Source organism: Sus scrofa, chromosome 4 (genome assembly GCF_000003025.6).
Source record: "Sus scrofa isolate TJ Tabasco breed Duroc chromosome 4, Sscrofa11.1, whole genome shotgun sequence".
NCBI lineage: Eukaryota > Metazoa > Chordata > Mammalia > Artiodactyla > Suidae > Sus > Sus scrofa.
The window spans coordinates 60,563,733-60,584,948 of NC_010446.5; the positions used below are offsets into that span (position 1 = coordinate 60,563,733).

At 35.5% G+C, this 21,216-nt stretch overlaps 1 protein-coding gene across 4 annotated transcripts in view; it reads right to left on the reverse strand.

Annotated features, from left to right (window-relative positions):
- Window positions 1–21,216, reverse strand: part of HNF4G (hepatocyte nuclear factor 4 gamma) — a 135,665-nt gene that overhangs the window by 58,345 nt on the left and 56,104 nt on the right. For 2 of the 4 annotated variants that reach the window (XM_021089186.1, XM_021089184.1), the window contains one exon: window positions 6,779–6,898. The exons of the other annotated variants lie outside the window; for them this stretch is intronic. The gene's annotated coding sequence lies outside the window, so the exon portion shown is untranslated. The remainder of the gene's footprint in view (window positions 1–6,778; window positions 6,899–21,216) is intronic. 4 annotated transcript variants of the gene reach the window in all.

Consider the following 21,216-nt stretch of genomic DNA (forward strand, 5'->3'; position numbering starts at 1 on the left):
GGTCAATGAAACTGAGAACATGTACTCTGTTACAGCAAAATCTGTACTTGGTTGACAAGGTAATATTTCTAAATCAAGTAAACACCACTGCATTTGATTTTTCCTAAAACGGCAATTCTCATAATCACAAAACTTTATGCTGGTCATCTGAGATATGGCAAAACCTTTTTATTAAAACTGATTTTAATGCTATTTACACATATAGTAATAATGTAGTTGATCCTGCCAGCTCCTGAGTCTAGTGAATTTGGGGACTTATAGTAATATTGCTGGTTAGTGTCTTGTTTAAGAGTAACCTCCCATCCTTAACAATGCTAATAAAAGTGATAATAGTGAATGCCATCACATAGGGATATTCCAAATGGAGATTTCTGAGATATTACAATTTATTAAAGTTTTCTTTAATCTTTAAATTTTCTCATTCACACACACATACACACATGGTTGACAATGTAGAAGGAGACTAAGGAATAATCATGTGGTAGGTAAGTGATTTATTTGATAGTATTTCATATAAAAGAAGAGAACAAGATGAGATGGGTATGGGGGCACTGTTTCATCTTTCAAATCGTAAAAACTATAACCTGTGAGTCAACTGCTAAAGCACAAATAGAATAAGAAAAAATTCATTTTGCTCCAAAACCATTGCCTTTTGTTCTCCTTCCGTGATATTCCTCATTCTGTCCTCCATTTTTTTATTTGGTAACATATAACAGCTTATTACTGGAACCTAATTACTCATTAATGGAGACCAAACTTCATGAAACTATGTAGTTTCCTTTTTTTGGGGGGGGGTCTTTTTGTTATTTCTTGGGCCGCTCCCGCGGCATATGGAGGTTCCCAGGCTAGGGGTCCAATCGGAGCTGTAGCTGCCAGCCTACGCCAGAGCCACAGCAACGCGGGATCCGAGCCGCGTCTGCAACCTACACCACAGCTCACGGCAACGCCGGATCCTTAACCCACTGAGCAAGGGCAGGGACCGAACCCGCAACCTCATGGTTCTTAGTCGGATTCGTTAACCACTGCGCCACGACGGGAACTCCTATGAAGTTTCTTAAACACCAAGAACATCACCCTGCCCACAGATGGCAGGCCATAATTTAAATAAAATTTCTTCTTGTCACCTTTTTAAAGTATTAGCTTATTGTTAAACTAAAATATATTTTCAATGATTTTGTCTCTGAGTGCATGTTTATTTATATGTATATCCTGAGTGAACAACATTATCTAAAATTTAGCCCTTTCAAACATTACCTTTTACCATATTCATTCATTCAAAAGACAGTAACAATCATTTTTATGTAGTAGACACTAATCTAGGCAATAATTTCAAGGATTAATAAGTCATCGTACTTGTACTTGATAAAACTGTTTCTAAATACACATGATTCATAATATTTTAATATGCAATCTTTATTTATTATATTCAATAAAAACAAATTTAATCTCTAGTCAGTAGCAGTATTCTCAAGGGTCACAAATTAAAGGCCAATTTATGCAACTATAATAAAAGACCTTATTAATGTGTGTCTCTTATTTTAGGCCATAAAAATGGCTTAATTTTCACTTATCTACCACATCATTTGCTGCTAGAAGGTAGGGGGGAATGCTTTCTACTCACTCCCTGCAAAAACACTTTGTCTGACTTTATTATGTCATTTATTTCATGTTAATTTATTGAATACATGTTCATAACCTCAATACACTGCTTTTTTGCAGGAAGATTCAATGTTTTATAAAACTCAGATTTTTCCCATAGCTTTTCAACAAAGTATGGACTCAGTACATTATGATTACTTAGTCAGTAGTCCTAAAATATATTACTATTTAAATATAAATACAAGGCTTTCTGGGATCTCAGATTTTGAAAATATTAACATAGTGAGAATGGATTTTTATGTCTGCAAATTTGCTTAGAGTGGGAAATGTAGCAACAGAGAGAATTTTTTAAAAATGTACCTCAATTATTGGGACAAATTTTCAACTATTTCTTTTGGAAAAGGACCACAATAAAAAACGAAGTCAGACAATGAAATCAGTAGGTATCAAAGGAATTTTCTAATTTTTACTGATATCGGTGGGAATTATATATGCTTATCAAGTATTTAAAAAGGATAAAAACACTATGAGGCTTATATAAATTGATTTTTAAAACACTGTTAAAATAGATACTATGAAACATTAAGAATATATACAATTTTGGGGAGTTCCCATTGTGGCTCAACGGTAACGAACCTGACTAATATCCATGAGGACTCAGGGTCGATCCCTGGCCTTGCTCAGTGGGTTAAGGATCCGGCATTGCTACGAGCTGTGGTGTAGGTCACAGATGTGGCTCAGATCCCATGTTGCTGTGGCTGTTGTGTAGGCAGGCGGGCAGCTATAGCTCCGATTTGACCCAGAGCCTGGGAACTTCCATCTTAAGGGGATGTGACCCCAAAAAGACCAAAAAAAAAAAAAAAAAAAGGAATATATACAATTTTGAAAAATAGGAAACATAATTACTAAACAAATACATAGACAATTTCACTCTAACTACACTGAAAACTATAAAGAGTATTTTTTTTTTACATTTCAAATTAGCATTTTTTTTTTTCAGTTACAATACCCAATGCTAATAAAGATACAGTAGAATGGACAATCTTTTACACTTATGTTGGAAATACTCATTAGGTACCAACATTTTACAAAGGTACGTTTATAATATTTGCCTCAATGATTCATTTTGTGAAGAAGAGGGCCTTTTTAGGGAACTCTTCAGGGTGGAGAAGCCCATGTCCCACCATCTTGCATTTCTCCTTAGGGCATCAAAGAGTCTACCTAATCCAGTTCAGCCCAATAGCTCCCTTATTTACCTTGCTTCCTTCTCTAAAAATTTTCAACACGAATCTGGTCCATCTCAAGGATAAACCAATTTCAATCCAAAATTTCACTAAACACATGTTAAAACAATTACAAAGGAGGCTGTTAGACTAAAGTAGCTCTATTGCTTTGGTGGCTTATGTAAGCAAGTCAAAATCTAAGCTGCAAATGCTTCAAAAGTAGGAAATTAAAAACTAAGGATAATAAATCATAAATAGTCAATTAGGTTTCAAGCTAATCAAATGCTTTCCTTTATTTGCAACTTCTTGATTGGCCTGTCCCCTAGCTCTTGTTCTGGAGGCTCCCAACTACTTAAGTGTTGGCATTATCCAATCAGGATTGACTTTTGGTCAAACTTTAAAATTTTTAATATGCCTCAGTTTAGCTTTTAACAATATAAGTAAAGGTAGACACACATTTTTTCATGCATTTTAATGTTTTATGATCTATATATGATACATGTGTATTTGTACATATACATATATATATATATACATATATTTTAAAATTATGTTCCAATTCTGTTCCCTTATGCATCTTTCATAGACAGTGGGTCTGCTGGTTGCCACCTGTGTCTTGTGCCAAACCAATTTTTTAAATTTAATTTTTATTTTATAATATTGTATAGTTGATTTACAACATTGTAATATATATATGTATATTCATTCTTTTTCAGATTTTTTTTCCCATATTGGTTATTACAGAATATTAAGTAGAGTTCTCTGTGCTATACAGTAGGTCCTTGTTGATTATCTATATTACATATCATAATGTGTATGTGTTAACGCCAAACTCCTAATATATCCCTCCCCACCATGTTTCCCCTTTGGCAACTATAAATTTGTATTTGAAGTCTGTCGGTCTGTTTCTGTTTTGTAAATAAGTTCTTTTGTATCATTTTTTTTGTTTTAGATTCCATATATAAGTAATATCATAGGGTATTTATCTTTCTCTGTCTGACTTATTTCACTTAGTATGAGAATCTCTAGGTCCACCTATGTTGCTGCAAATGGCATTAGTTCATTCTTTTATATGGCTGAGTAAAATCCCATTGTATATGTGTACTATGTCTTCTTCATCAATTCCTCTATCAATGGACATTTAGGTTGCTTCCATGTCTTGGCTATTGTAAATAGTGCTGCAATGAATACTGGAATACATGCATCTTTTCGAATTATGGTTTTCTCCAGGAGTGGATCTTATGGTAGTTCTATTTTCAGTCTTTTAAGGACTGCCATACTGTTCTCCTTGGTGGCTGCACCAATTTACATTCCCATCAACAGTGTAGGAGGGTTCCCTTTTCTCCACATCCTCTCTAGCAATTGCTGCTTGTAGACTTTTTGATGATGGCCATTCTGAATGGTATGAGGTGATACCTCATTATAGTTTTGAGTTGCATTTCTCTAATATTTAGTGATGTTGAGCAGCTTTGCATGAGCTTTTTGGCCATCTGTATGTCTTCTTTGAAGAAATATTTGTTTAAATCTTCTGCTCATTTTTTGATTGGGTTGTTTGGGTGTAAAACCAATCTTGCTCCAAGAACAACCCTCCTCCTTGCCTCCAAAGGGGAAGAGGCAGAGACTTTTTAGGTTGTTCTTCTCTCACTTTTTCAAAGAGAAATCATTTTCATTTTTTATCAATGAAAGCTAAGAATGCCTTTCTGGCCTTCCTCAGGTAGTGCCTGTGAGGATGAGATGGGCCATTCTGTGGAGTGAGCTGGGACTGATAAAAATCAAGTAAGGGACTTCTGTGAATAACCTCTTTCAGGCTCTGGTTCATCTCTTCAAAGTAAGGATAACAAGACATCTCATAAAATGGTTTTGAAGAATAAATGAAATAAATTGTGAGAAATCTTTATGTAATCTATGAAGGAGCATAGTAAAGCCTGTTAGTATATATAGTAAAATGATGCACAAACAAATAGGATTAATATAAAGCTCCAATTAGTGTTAGAATTTGCATTTTATCCATAAATATTCTCTGATTTAACTAGATTTTCCAGTCTCTTTTTAATCTTTCACTGGAGAGCTATTGAAGGGATAGTAAAAGAATCTCCCCTGCCCTACATGTGTTTCTCTGTGGGTTAGATATTATCTGAATGGAGATTAGATTAGCATCTAATCTCCGATGCTGGCTAGAGTGATTCATCACTATCAATGCTGAAAGAATTCATAAAAGGAAGAAACAGTAGGTGGGAATAACAGGAACAGATTGTAAGGGAGGTGACACCTCTGCTGGGCCTTGAAACACTGGAATTAATCTTAAGAAACAAGCATTCTAAATCAGGAGTATGAAAATAAGTATTAAAAAAAAAAAAAAAACCCTCATTTTAAAGGTGAGTTCCTTCAGCATACAGGAAAAGAATGAAACCAGGTCATAACAATACATGTTGGTATAAAGCAATGGATAAGAAAATCAGCACTGCACTGGGGCAAACCTTGCCTGGACAGGTTATCATGGAAACAGGCTTAAGAGAATGGCTGTAAGGACCTCATTGTCTAAAGCTGCTTGCTGGTTTCCAGCTCTGCTCTTCTTGTGCATATTTTGCCCACTGCAGTCTGTCTCAAATAGCTGGCTTCATCTCTTTGGAAATCTTCATAATGGATCTAAACCTTTATCTCCTAACAGATTTGCATTCTCCACTTCATTGAGAATCATAGTGATCTTAGAAGGATGTTTTCATATTCCTCAAATTTCTATAATTAGAAAAAAATTGCCCAAAAGATGCTAGGGTCTTTATGTATAATTGTTAACTACCCATTTTCTTTATTCTCAACATGTATCTATTGGTATATAAAATATAAACATGGTAAAATTAAATTCTTTGGCAAAAATTACACATCAGTAATGTCAGAACCATTATAGAACCAATTAAAATGTGCTTGTGCTAAGACTCTATATTATCACATTTATTCTTTCAATAACCCTTTTCATAGATATTCTTCTTATTATTATTATCATAGTAGAATAAAGTGCTATTTACAAGAATTAAGTTACTTTCTTCAAGTCACAGACCTCATAAATGGCAGATGTGATTGAAAAGTTCATACTGTTCAAATATGATTAAATGAATTTTAAAGATTGGGCAAGATGTGTAGCCTTTGGGATTTCCAAACCATACAGGGTGTTACAAAAACCCCAGCTTTAATTCACAAAGTGTATACTGGTACTGAACCTACCAAAGTAGGAAGCTGGGGAACCGAAAGTGAGAAATTCATATTATTAAGCACACACCTCTTTCTGCTGAGTATTTTTTATGTCTATGTGTGTAGTTTCAGTCAGCTAAGAGTAGACAGTCACAATCTTCAAATTGCTCTGTTCTACTGAACACAGAAATGTATTTTTTATTATCTGAATTATAAACATTAAAAATTCTCCTGGTTCACAAAATCACAAAAGAAAATCCAAGAGAAAAGAGAACTTCCAGAACGTTGACTCTACCACATTAGTGCAAGGGGGTTAAATATGTGCATCTGCTCTGATAAACAATTTTTATTAACAGAAACTGTTTTCTTTGTCATTAAATAAATGTTCTTTAAACACTAAACTTCTTAGTTTGAAAATGTGCTAATTAGTTACTCAGTACTAGGTTCCAAACTGCTGCCCTGCTTAGTGCTCAGTCTGGGACCTCTGCATATAAGCATTTATGATATTTTATCAGGAGTTATATCAGAAATAAGAATGGCAAAAGGCATAATCATAATATTGGTGGAACAAATCCTATTTGCAATATAAAATAGGAAGAAAAGGAGTTCCTTAAGAAGGTTGTGGTCAGTATACACACTGACACCTTTCAATGTATACGAAATCTTAGAAATCACAAGCAAGGAGACAAGAAGAAAAGAGGTCTTTACAAGGTGTCCAAGTAATAAATAATTTACAAAGCAATTTAGAAACCTCAGCAGTCACCACTTACAAGGCTGTGGTAGGGAACGGAGTCTATATTTGTAGAGAAGAGTAGAATCAATACAAGGAGTAAGCTGTCAGTTTTTTCTATAGTGTCAATATCTCAGACTGGCTGCTTTCACTGGTGCTCCTGTGGAAACAATTTCCAAAAGTATACTATTGAGTGACATGCTGCATGGATTAAATGATTTACTTTAATCCCCTAACTGCATGTTGAAAGACCAATAGCCCAAAAGGAATACCAGACAGCCTGAGGACAAAGCAACCTATAATAACAGTGTGATTTTTGGAATGGTTTATACTTAAGAAAATCCCAGTGCCACAGCCAGTTCCATCCAGAACAACAAGTAAAAATGAGAATTGGCCACAGCAGATTTATAATATCTGGCTATCAGGAGGCTCATTCGCAATATTGAGAGAGCTGATTAAATAGATTTATTGGCCAACTTTCCAGTTTGTAAGTCATCAGATAAAATGGTGATTTGATCTTAGAACAGCAATGGGTAGTCTTAACTACTCCCTTTGCATTTATATCGATGCAAGAAAGATCTGGCAAAATTGTCTGAAGTGTCTTATCAAGCTCAAACACGGTCTTAGCACTAAGTAATTAGGTATAAGAAGTGCTAATTTCATTTACGTCAGAGGCTATAAAATTAAATCGACTGTAAGCATAGAGCAATGGAGAGGTTCAGAGACAAGGGTAGCAAGAAAACACGCCATCTCTAGACATGAAGTAGGTTTTAAAAGGGTGGCTCTCCCAGCTCCATTGTGATGTGACTTTGATCTTTTCATCTTTTAAAGATGAGTTCAGTTTATCTCTAGTCTCTTCCAGCACTAACAATTCTGTTAGTATAAACATCAATTACTGTTCAATGATACAGCACACTGATCATCTGTGAGCTACTGAGGTGTGTGGGAACATTTGCCCTTAAATTGAAAGGCATTGAATTGCTGGGATAAAAAACTACAATGTAAATATAAGTGGGGTTTTTCGGGTTTTTGTTTTTTGGGTTTTCTGGGTTTTGGTTTGTTTGTTTGGTCTATTTTCCCAGTTCAGATTCTACCTTTTAGGAACAGTCACATACATTCAGAAGGTGGAAAAGATGCAGATTCTTCACTGCTCCTGCAGCAGTAGCAGGTGAATAAATGCTCAGGCTTCAGCACATAGGAGTTTCTCTAGTGGCCTCTGTTGTGTTCCTGATACTCAGCTCCTTCAGTGTTGGAAAGTAGTTTTATCAAGGCTGGCAGCTCCTTAACTCTCTAAAGTCCATGGTGAAACTGAAAGCTAAGGTGTCCTTTCCCGAATTCTGTTTCTCCAGGCCTTCTAATGGTTTCGTGAGTAGTTAGTTTTTTGAAATCCCTTCCTTCTTCAGATTTCTAAAGTGGCTTCCGTTTTGTGACTGAAGCACAGAGTGTCTTTTACGTTTATTAGTAGGTGGAAAATATCACAACACACATTCATTTTAAAGTTTGAGGAAACAGAATGAGAAAGAGTGTCAAAGACACTTGAAATAAAGACTATTAAGAATAGCTGATCCATACTGCCCCCATTTAAATCTCAGTTTTCTCATCTGTAAAATAAATCATCTGGTATATTAATCTCTAAAATCAAGGCACTAAGATTACATGATTCTAAATTTTTATTCAAAATGTCCAAATGTCCAATTTTGTTAAATTGCTTATAACAGCAGCAATTTCAAATACGGTTTTTATTTTCAAGGAGTCTTTATCTACTTGGGGAGAGAAAAATCAGTAATTAGCAGGAAAAAGTGGGAAATGAAATTATTCTAACTACTGAAATTCAGGGAAAATTTCTAATTGAAGATTTGGGTAATCATGATATTAGGTCTAAGCTGGGATTTGCAAAATGCGTTGATTTTGATTGGTAGACAAGAGAAGACTTTGGGGTAAAAGGAAAGCAAATAATGGGTGATCGAAAGAATATGCAGGACTTTGATTAGACTTTAAAAGCGGGGCTACATTATAGAGGGGGTAGCAAACGCTAGGCAGAAATTTTCGATTTTGTTTCCAGGCATGAATGGAAGCCATTAAAAATTTTTTTTGAGTAGATAAGCGGTAAGTGTACAAATCAAATAACACATAAAAAAATCAAATATGTATCTATCCTGGAAGTCTTAAATATTGCAGGCCTTGAAACCAAGGACATCTTATAAATTTTGATAATAAAACAAAATAAAGAAAAAAAAGAATGAGTGATCCATACATATAATTATATGCAAAAGGACAACTCATCTGTGAGTTGGCAAAAGGAGACTGCCTCAAGGTAAACCTTATCAGTAAGGAAATGAAAGACTGTGAAAATATGAAATGTAAAAGTTGTGAAAATTCTTATTCAGAAAAGAGTGAGTAAACAAAATGGGGTTACCAGGTTTCACAATGTTTCAGATTTCTGAGATGTTAAGTGGGATTATAAAATTACTCAGTTTTTGAATTCCCCTTTGGAGAGTGAATTTTCAAAATCGACTTTAAAATTTTAAGCTGGAAAAGGTTTTAAAATTTTTGTTTTTGGTGTGCTAGAATTGGGCCAGGTTCCATGCACAAAAGCATAGATAAGCTACATGGTTCACTCCACAAATGAACCATAGTAAATTATTAGTAATTTAAATACTACTAGATAAAGACTACTATTCACATGTATTTTGTCTTTCATCTCAGGGCTTAGCTCTACTCTGCACTTAACAAAATTTCAGCATACATCTATGATCAAGGAAGGAAGAAAAGATGGCCAAATCAGGTTATTCAAATCTAGTTATTAAAATGTAATAAAATGTACTGTCAAAGCTCAGGGAGAAAGCATGTTGGGATCTCTGCAAAAGGGACAATGAAAGTTACATTCTAAGTCATGTAGAGGATTTAAGGAGAAATAATTTGGCAAAGGCTGGTCCTAGAGACAATGTCCCAAGGAAGGATCATCAGATTCATTTGTAACATCAAGCCAAGAAGTCCAATATCCTGGTTAAGAAAAATCAGCTAGAAATTAGCAATCTAGTAAGAAAGAGGGTATTCATTCATTCAATCATTTACTCATAAGATTGACTTTGGATTAAATTATGTGGAAAAGTTAATCAATTGCTAATTGTATGCCAATTCACGAGATGGTTATAGCTCTGCAATATACAGAACTCTGATTTTTCTCTTTCACATAGTGTGATTTTTGAATGAAAACTCTGGAATTTGGTGTCAAAATATCTGGACTGAGCAGTATGCACCATTCTAGGGTAGATAGATTTTAATAACTATTTTCCTTTTTATAGAAAATGATAAAAACTTAGTGTAGAAAACTTGAAGAATGTTAAGATTGTGGGCAAAACTTAAGAACTACTGCAACCCTACCACTATATCTTTATGTATTTTTCAAAATGTAAAATGCTTGTAAATTCATTATTAATAATAAATTAACATGAAGTTGGTGATCTCTCACCAAATTAACCAACAAATATGAACATTTAATATAGTTCAACAAAATATAGTTGACATTATATTAAATGCAACAACTTGCACAATCCATGGCTAAAAGCTTGGGCACTACATTCCAAGACATCAGATTTCAATTTGAGCTGCCCACTGACTTGCCATATAACTTTGGACAATTATTCTGTCTCTAAGATTGTTTCCTTATCCATAAAAGGTGGTAGAGATGGTCCCCATTTTATAAGTTTTATTTGGAGTCTCAGAGAGATTATGTGAAAATTCCTCAGCACAGCACCTTACATCCATTCATTCACTCATTTCTTCAACAAATTACATACATATATTTGTCTTTCATCTTTTTAGGGCAGCACCCGTGGCATTTGGAAGTTCCCCGGCTAGGCGTTGGATCAGAGCTGTAACTACCAGCCTACACCACAGCCATAGCAATGCAGGATCCAAGCCACGTCTCCAACTTACACTGCAGCTCACCACAATGCCGGATCCTTAACCCACTGAACAGGGCCAGGGATCGAACCTGGATTCTCACGATACTAGTTGGGTTCATTAACCACTGAGCCATGACAGGAACTCCAACAAGTATTTACTGAGCTTATACGGTGACCCAGTTTCTGTACTGGGCATTGAGAAGCAAGGCTGATGCAATTCCTACTCAGAAGAAGTAATAGTCTATTGAGAAGAGAGCTGAGCAGAGATTCAAATGATATTACAAGATGATTATTATGATAAGTACTAGACTGTTAGGAAAACACATAACTGGGGTGGTACACAGCTGGTCTGAAGTGACCCTGAGGATCAGAGAATGCTTTCCTGAGAGGGTAACATGTCATCTGGAACCTGAAAGATTAGTAGCCAGGCAAAGAGATGAAACAGGAGAATTGAGAGAGGATGCTGAGGTGGGTGGAAGCCCTGTGCATTGAAGTATTCAAGCTTAGGACTCAGAGGAATGTTTCTATAATTATGATCATACACATTTTACAGTTGTATATCCTGCTTTTCTTCACTTTATCATTAACCTGTGAACACTTTTTCACATTATTTGAAAACAAGATTTCCAAGAGTTGCTTAATGCTCATCATGAGGATACACAATAATATACTTAAACATCCTTCTATTAATCATTGGATTTTTTCTAATAATTTCTATTTTAAGAAAATGCTGAGATAAAAGTTCATATTTACTTGAGATTACTTTTGCGTAATGATACATTGGGTCAAAAGGAAAAAATATCGTCAATTTTGCCAAAATTTCATTTTATTAAAAGGCTAAAAATTTACATTCTGAAAATCAGCCATCCACTTGGCTTCCTTAGTGTGTCTTTCTTAACTTATTTTTGAATATTTAATAATATCTGTATAACAATCATAATACTAATAGGGCTGTGATAATCCAATGAGAGATTTCATATCAAAGTGTCATCCGAAGAGAAAACTGTACTAAGATGTTAGTTATTCTTTTCATCAATGGTGTTATTATTGCTCAAGTATATTAACACAGAAATATTAGTTCCAAGCAACTATAACAAATAATACTTATTAAGATCTTAGCCTGTTTAATCCTGCAACGGGTGTCATCATGATAAATTTTTAAGGGGAATATCTGCTATGACTTAGTTTTAATAATATTTACTTTCTAAAAAATATTATCTACTTTCTATTCAAACACTATCATTTTTCTTAGTTTTAAAGAAAGTAGACCTATCACTGAATAAGCCCAGGTTTAGATCAATGACACTGAATTTTAATGAAAAGTTGTGCAGACTACACATTTTTAGAAACAAAAAGAAAGATGAGTAACCCAAACAATTTAGACTGTGAGGCCACTTGGTGAGATGCAGGGGGCAGTGTAACAAAAGCTGAGGAAGGAAGTGGCAGAACTGAAGGAGTCTGAGCAGGGAGGAACCAACCTACCAGCCTGGTCGTCCCTGAGCAAAACAGGCGGTTAGTTCTCTTCTAACAAGAGAACATCACTGCTTATTTTGTTAACAGGACTGTTAAAAGAAAAAGTACTGAGCTCCGAGCTACCAAAAGCACTTCAAGAATTACATTTGTGTTGGAAAGAGAAAATAAATTTCCCTTGACTAACTTACCAAGATAAAATTTGGGAAATTTGTATCTGATCTAATTAAAATGAATGAACAAATATTTTTAATAAATAAATTATTTTTAGAAAATACAATCAATTTTACATGCATTTTAGTAAAATGTAACATGATAAACAACTGGTGATTTCTCATAATTGAAAAGTTATTTTATCATCACTTCAAACTTTATGTTATAACCCCTGTGCATGTTCAGTTCACCTGTCATTGGATAAGAAATGTTCAGTCGCCTTTCTGAATGTCCAGTCATGACCAAACACTGTCATTTAGTCATAAACCGAACAAGTGATTAGATTAAAATTTTAACTAGAATATGAAAAATTAATTGGGAACAACTTCAAACAGGAAATGATAATAAAATGATGGGGTAAACCTGTGATAAACACTATCACTGTTACCTAGAGAATTAAAACATGAGTGTCTCAAATCGTGTTCGTTTAGTTTAAAATTTAAACAGTTTTGATGGGAATAAGGAAGTGTGATTGCCAGCAGGGCAATACTTAAAAGAACATAAGCGCCAACAGTTTTCTAGTATATTTAGTGAACATTAAAGGTGCTCAGAAAAAGCAGCTAAAAGAAAAACAGCTCTAATATAAATGATCTCTTTCAAGATTAACACAAGAAGGTTGCTTTAAAGTCCTCTCAAATTTCCAGATGAACATTCTGTGTCCTTCTAGGCAACTGGCTAATCTGTCTGCCTCTTTCATAACTATAGTACAACTCTGAAATATTCCTCAATACCCTTGGTGAACTGGAAGGCATTTTTTATATTATGCTGCAGGGCATCAAGTAGAGGGTACCGAGGTTAAGAGTGAAGGATTTTACCTTAGAAGATATCCACTTACAATTTGATCATCTTGAGAACATTGTCACATTGCTATTGACAGTCAAGTTTGCACTAGTTTATAAATATCATGATGTTAAGTGCTAATATTTCCAATAAGATTCACTAAGTTTTTGTTGAACAAAGGTGCAAGGTTATGTTCACGTTTGGGGATGAAAACACGTGCATGTGTGGTTCAGAGGTGTATATGAATGACCATCGCATGTGTTTTATTGTTCCGGCACATTTGGGGTTTTATTTTAAATGTTTCCAGAAGTTAAATTTTTCATTAAAAATGTATGGAGTTCCTGGCATTGTGGCTTAGCAGAAACGAATCTGACTAGCATCCATGAGGACGCAGATTCAATCCCTGGCCTCTCTCAGTGGGTTAAGGATCCGGCATTGCCTTGAGTTGTGGTGTAGGTTGCAGAAGCAGCTTGGATCTGACGTTGCTGTGACTGTGGTGTAGGCCAGTGGCTATAGTTCCAATTAGACCCCGACCCTGGGAACATCCATGTGCTGCAGGTGCGGCCCTACAAAAAAAAAAAAAAAAAAAAAAAAAAAAGAGAGACAAAAATATAGATGTACAGGGAGTTCCCGTTGTGGTACAGCAGAAATGAATCTGATTAGTATTGATGAGGATGCGGGTTTGATCCCTGGCTTGGAGTTGCTGTGAGCTGTGGTGTAGCTCCCACATTGCTGTGGCTATGGTGTAGGCTGTGGCAGCTGTTGTTCTGATTTTACCCCTAGCCTGGGAACCTCCATATACCATAGGTGCAGCCCTAAAAAAACAAATATATATATTTGTATATATATATAATTTAATAATATCGATTTTAAATTTCCCTGTGGAAAATCCCCAGGAATCCCATTAAGACTATGCCCCAGATGCTACACATGCTCTGCATAAAGTGCCCCATCATCCCACCACTACCTTCTACCCTTCTCCCTACTCCCGCTGGTCCCCATAGGAATTAGAGATCGCAACTCTTCAAATGGATAATGACCATGATAGAATGAAGAACAGGTATGTACCTCAAACAGATGCTCACACATTGTTATTGAAATTCCAAGGAAGGGGAGTATCTCCTGCCCATCATAGAGATGGCCATAGACTTGGACCTTGAAAAACAAGTGCAGTTGCTACTGATGAAAATGGGCAGATGGGCATCCCACCTGGAAAAGTCTGGAATACAAAGCAGTGGTGATCTGTGTGTTTGATTCCAGCACAGGAATTGGGAAAGAAGAAATGGATCATAAAATGTTAAAAGGGAGAGAAATTCCAAGTGTAATCTAATCCAGAGGCTTTTCAAATCTTTACTTTCTGGAAGTATTTTTAAACAAATCTCAAGCATGCAACTAATAGGTAAAAACACAAAAGTCAGAATTGTGTAGAAGACTAACGCACTCCTGATCTGCAGGACCTGACAAAGCACTGTTTGAAAATTCCATCCCCTGACGAGAAAGTGAGACTATGAGAAATGAAGTTACTTACTCAGAGTCATACTAGGTTTTGAGACCAAGGGTACTTTACTTACTTTGCAGTAATATGTATAACACCATGGATTATCTCAGCTATATTTTCCAGTAAGGTTCAGGAAAAATAAGGTAAAATATTATTTGGATACACACTTCAAAATGAACAAATTAATAATGGTAGACGATTTTACCTCCAGCTGAATTTCATTTTATTTTAAATGTTATCTTTATAACTCATTCTTGCATTGATGAAAATTATTTATTTATTTAAAAAAAATTTTTTTTTCTTTTTAGGGCCACAAGTGCGGCATATGGGACTTCCCAGGCTAGGGGCTGAAATCAGAGCTACGGCTGCCAGTCTATGCCACAGCAACAGCAAGGCAGGATCCGAGCTGCATCTGCAACCTTCACCACAGCTCACTGGCAATGCCGAGTCCCCAACCCACTGAGCGAGGCCAGGAATCGAACCTGCATCCTCCATGGATACTAGCCAGATTCATTTCTACTGCACCACAATGGAACTCAAAAATTGTTCTTTAATCTAAAAATACAAAATCAGATAGAAGGCTTATAGTTGCTTATCAGTCATGCTGCAGGTTTCGGCCTGAGCCACCACCTTTGCTCTCTTCAACACTTTCAACATTCACTCTGGGAGGGGTTCCATCATGACTGCACACAGGTTACAATCAAAATGGAATACCACTCAGCCATGAAAAAAGAACAAAATAATGCCATTTGCAGCAACATGGATGGAACTAGAGACTCTCATATTGAGTAAGTCAGAAAGAGAAAGACAAATACCAAATGATATCACTTACATCTGGAATCTAATATACGACACAAATGAACTTTTCCACAGAAAAGAAAATCATGACTTGGAGAATAGACTTGTGGTTTCCAAGGGGGAGGGGGAGAGAGTGGGGTGGATTGGGAGCTTGGGGTTAACAGATGCAAACTATTGCCTTTGGAATGGATTAGCAATGAGATCCTGCTGTGTAGCGCTGGGAACTATGTATAGTCATTTATGATGGAGCATGATAATGTGAGAAAAAGGAATGTATACATGTATGTGTAACTGGGTCACCATGCTATACAGTATAAAAAAAATGTATTGGGGAAGTAATAATTAAAATAAAATAAAATAAATAAAAACAAAATATTGAGTCCTGCTTAAAGAAGCAGAAATGATATTTCCCATATTTGGACTTCATATCACTGTTATGTATTTGATACATTCCAATTAACTGAATAAAGCTTTGTGTGGTCTTTAATTCTTAAATTTTTATTATTTAGGTTAATACAGTAAAAGCTGCTTTATATATTACATAGATAAGTCATTTCTTACCTACTAGGCAATTAAGTACACATTCACCAGAAATTACATTGTTTGGAAATTGCACAGTATTTTTCCCAAAACGAAACTCTTAACTAAGAACCAGAAAACCCCTAAAAACTAGGTATTGAAAAGAATGTTTTTTCAACGTTTTCCAGCTTATCATAAAATGCTCCTTCACATCCACATGCATGATAGTTAAACAAATATAGAATGTTTGTCATATTTCCTTTTGTTATCCATTTTCTAGCAAACAAAATGTTCATTCAACAAAAAACTTACTCATACACAGTACAACTATTCTTTACACAAAACATACGCATACCAAAAATCATTAGAAGCAAATGGCAGAACCTCATTAATGACATAGTGTGGTATTATTTTTTTCCTGACTTTATCTATTTACTGTGCCATGAATAAGTATACAGCTCCAGTCTCCCCAAGTTCAAATTCTGGTTCCACTACTTGTGTGACCTCAGTGAAATATACCCAAATTCTTTTTATCTCAATTTCCCTACATATAAAAATGGAATCATATCTATATATATGTGAAGACTGAACATGTTAACACGTGTGAACTACTTCATGTGGTAGCTGACATTTCTAAAACAATTAATGAGTTATTACTATTAGTCTGAAACTATAAACAAATGGAAAATTCACACATGTTCTTTTTTAAAAGGTAGAAGTAAATCCAAATATTCCATATGGATTAAAAAACTAAAAAGAGGAGTTCCCGTCGTGGCTCAGTGGTTGGCGAATCCAACTAAGAACCATGAGGTTGCGGGTTCGATCCCTGGCCTTGCTCAGTGGGTTGAGGATCTGGTATTGCCCTGGGCTGTGGTGTAGGTCGCAGGCACGGCTCAGATCCCGAGTTGCAGTGGCTCTGGCATAGGCCAGTGGCTACGGCTCCGATTCGACCCCTAGCCTGGGAACCTCCATATGCCACGGGAGCAGCCCAAGAAAATGGCAAAAAGACAAAAAAAGAAAGAAAAAAAAAAAAAGAATGCAGATTTTCTTTTTTAAATCTTAAGAAAATGCTTAAACCATCATACAATGTTGGTTTTTTTCCCCCTCTTTGCTTTCTTATAGGTGGAAAAACTACCAAATTTCTGACACCTCTTGAAATACTATCTTTGGGTTACCATAGAATTGTATATCTGGAAAAAGAAAAAGTATCAGAGACTACAGAACAGACTCAAACACCATCCTCTCCTAAAGATAGAGCACTTGATTCCATATAATCTGCATTTGAAAATTGCATTATCAAGGAAATATGCAAGAAATGAAAGGTTTGACTTCAGCAAATGTGGCTCATTTTTAGGTGCATGAATCTGCTGACTGTTCAAGGACAATCATTTCTATTTCTTTAGGTAAAACAATCATTTGCCTTCATTCATGAGCAAAGCCGAGAGATATAATCTGAGAGGTGGATTTATCTTTTAATAGGGGTTGTAGCTTGGAGAGAGACAATTTGATGCATTGCAATTGAAAGGAGAATATTGTGCTTAACAGATACTGAGGGGACTATTCCGTGCCATGCATTTTGCAAGGGCTTTTTCTCATTTAATCCTAACTAGATTTTATACAGTGATGTGTTATTGTTCCCAGTTTTATAAACAAGAAAACCAAGACTCAAAAGGGAACAGTAACTTGAGCAAAGACACATATTACTCACAGTACTAAGAGTCTAACCCAAATTTATCTGGTACCAAAATGGATTCTCTCAGGTCACCACACACATCTGAAGATTCCAGAGTCTGATTAAGTCACTTCCTTTAGTTTTTAAAATGAATTCATAGCTCCTCCATTTGCAGACTCAACATCTAGCTCTTGCTTTGCCATGAATTTCATGATATTCACCAAAAGAAACATGTTAAAAATTCCACTATATAGGGCCTGGAGTTTGGAATCCATGTAACAATAAATTTTAAAACTTTAAAATGTCTGGGGAAGTCTCATGAGAAATCTCATATCCATGAGGTCCTTAAAAGGTTTTCATCCTTTGTCCCTAGAATCTTTTGAATTTCAATATATATTTATATAAGTTCGTGAATCATGAGAACTTGTTTTAATAATTCTTATAATGGTACAAAAAGTAATACAAATAAAAATGCAAGGTCTAACAGAATAATGAACCCTGAACTTAGTTTCATTTAACTTGGATTGACCCTATATTGAGTATTTCTATACTCAGAAAATAGGTGTTTCTCTCTTCCTTGGATATCTGTTGCCCTTCTGCTCCCTGTACATATGTTTCCAAATTTGGTCACCTGATAATGAACTTCAACTTCTGTATATATAAGAACTTCAATTTCTGTATCTATAAAGAGACATGAAAAATTTGATTCAAAATATACATGATGCAATAGACAATAGTATTTCTCTTCCCCATAGGATGATTTTAATAAATATTTTAGCTCTAAAAGTTGACAGTTCAAAAGATTAACCTAAGAATCCTTTCAAAATGTAATAGTAGGCTCTGACCTCAGGGAACACATGGACAAATCAAGTCAAATGGTCTCCTTTTCAATTTCAGGATAATCTAAAAAAACAAAATATTTAAGATTATTGAGGAGTTCCCTTCGTAGCTCAGCGGTTAATGAAGCCAACTAGGAATCATGAGTTTGCGGGTTTGGTCCCTGGCCTCGCCCAGTGTGTGAAGGATCCGGTGTTGCCTTGAGCTGTACTGTAGGTTGCAGATACGGCTCAGATACAGCGTTGCTGTGGCTGTGGCGTAGGCTGGAGGCCACAGATCCAATTCAACCCCTAGCCCGGGAACCTCCATATGCCGTGAGTGCAGGCCTAAAAAGAAAAAGCAAAAAAAAAAAAAAAAAAAGATTATCGAAGCTAAACTGGCAAACAGTTCTATTTCACTCGACAAACTCTAGTGAAAGGGCCAGCCATAAAACTGGCAAGGTGTTGATAAAGCAAGTGGATTGAGGAGGGCTAATTAATGTTAAAGGCAAATACTAAATCTTTAATTTTATTTTGAAACAGATAAATAAGCCAAATTACCAACCACTACATTCATTAAAACTTTTATGCTTAGTTTTCAAATTAAACCCTCTCATGAATATTAGAAATATTAATATTTTGGTGGGAGACACTTAGTCCTCACTCCTGATATTTCTTTCTGTAGAACTGAAGCTGTCTGACCCCAGGCCACCCATTTCTCCTGGCTCTGGAGGAGGTGAAGAGACTTACGTGGTAGGACAATTCGGGAAGATAAAACTGGGGTGTGTAGCCCCAGTCAGGCCCTCTTTCCTTAGGGAGCAAGCTGCTTATAAGTTCTTATAGAAGGTTACACAGAATGGAATTCTTACTATCTGAGTTACTAGTAAAATATGACATGAATAAATTACAGCATATGCAAAAACAAAACAAAAACAAATTTAAAAAATTATGCATCAATACGTTATCTTCTCACAAATGCTGAAACACATAACTGGGTTAATTTCGCCAATGAGTTCAGCCTAACAAATGTAAAAAAAATCCCATAAGCCTGACATTGGAAGTTGACATGAAGATATATACTGAAACTTGGAAGTTCAACAATTTGCATTAGAAGTTGAAGTTAAATTAGAAAGTCACATACAAATTGCCAGTTGTAGACACTTAATACGTATTGTAGTTTCTTTTCTATAATATGATTATATTTCTATGGCTTATTGTAAATGGAAAATAAGACTGGGAACTGGGCATTTTCTTCTTGGCACTTTAAAATAAAAACAATAAATGAATAAATTAAAAACCACATTGAAGCTGTAGGTTGCCAGTGCTCATCAATATAACTGATCCATGAGCCATTAGTGGGTCATAAAATAAGAAAGCTCAATAAAATAATCATAATCTCACATGTTTATTTAGTTCTGAGACTCAAATGATGGACCTTTGTACCTGACCATGCCCGGAGACAGAGTTTCATTACACATACCCACCCACCCCACCCCCACCTCCCACAAACATGTTTATGGTCATGTTCTCTCTTTTAATTGTGTAAACTCACATACACACATGTTCATGGGATATCTATAAAGCCATCATAGCTTTCCTTTAATAAACAACAAAGGGCTGCTATTTAGTTTTCTTTTAAAAACAAATAACTTAAGCAATGGCTTTTTATTTAAACTATAGTAATTCACAAGTCTCGACCTCTGAATTTCCTCTGAAAGGCAGATGAACCCAAATGAAAAAGAAAGGCTCAACTTAGGTGAGCGTACTTCAACCCTCTGTCAAGATATTTCTAGCCTCTGAACTTGTTTCATCATTATCAAGTTCATTTTTTTCTTTTTCTCTTTTCTTTCTTTCTATTTTTTTTTTTTTTTTTTTTGGTCTTTTGTCTTTTTAGGGCCGTACCCGTGGCATGTGGAGGTTCCCAGGTTAGGGGTCTAATCGGAGCTGCCGCCACCAGCCTACACCAGAGCCACAGCAACGCAGAATCCGAACTGTGTCTGAGACCTACTCCACAGCTCACGGCAACGCCAGATCTTAACCTACTGAGTGAGGCCAGGGATCGAACCCACAACCTCATGGTTCCTAGTCAGATTTGTTAACCACTGCGCCACGACGGGAACTCCTCAAGTTCACTTTAAGGAGGTTTTCAGGATTTGAAATTCAAGATTTTCATACCAACACTTAACCTTCTTTTTTCTAAGTTCTCAACTTACACATAATATGGTATATACATTTATTATTTCTCAAGTTATAGTAGTGATTTAGACAAATTTAGGGTGAATAAAGAATGTTTCTTACATAGAAAATTAAATGTTTTTACACACTTGAAAAATGTCTTTTGTTAGTAACAGAAAATTAGTAGGCTAATGCCATATCTCGATTCAAACTTTCAAACTGTTTGACCTGGTCGATCTTAAACATACAGAAAGCAATGTTTTTAACTACATATTTCTTTTAAGTTTCTGTTATCCAGGACCATACATCCCCCTCTTAATCACTAGATTTTAGAAGAAAGGAATTTTCTTCCTTCCAAGGGAATCTCTTTTAACTAGAATTTTAGTTTCATTTCTCATCTATGTCTAGAAGCCTTCTATTGACTCTCCCTGGTTGACCACAAAGATATTCATCTCTTCCCTATGTTAACAAAAACTTTGTAATTCTACTATCCTACTTTTTTCTCTTAATTTTTTTTCCTTAGACAGCAGTTCTAAGAAATTGTTTACTATTTGGCTTCCATTTCATCATCATCACTCACTTTTTTTTAAGCTCTTTTCACCCAAGTCTTGCCAAGAAATTTTTCTCTAG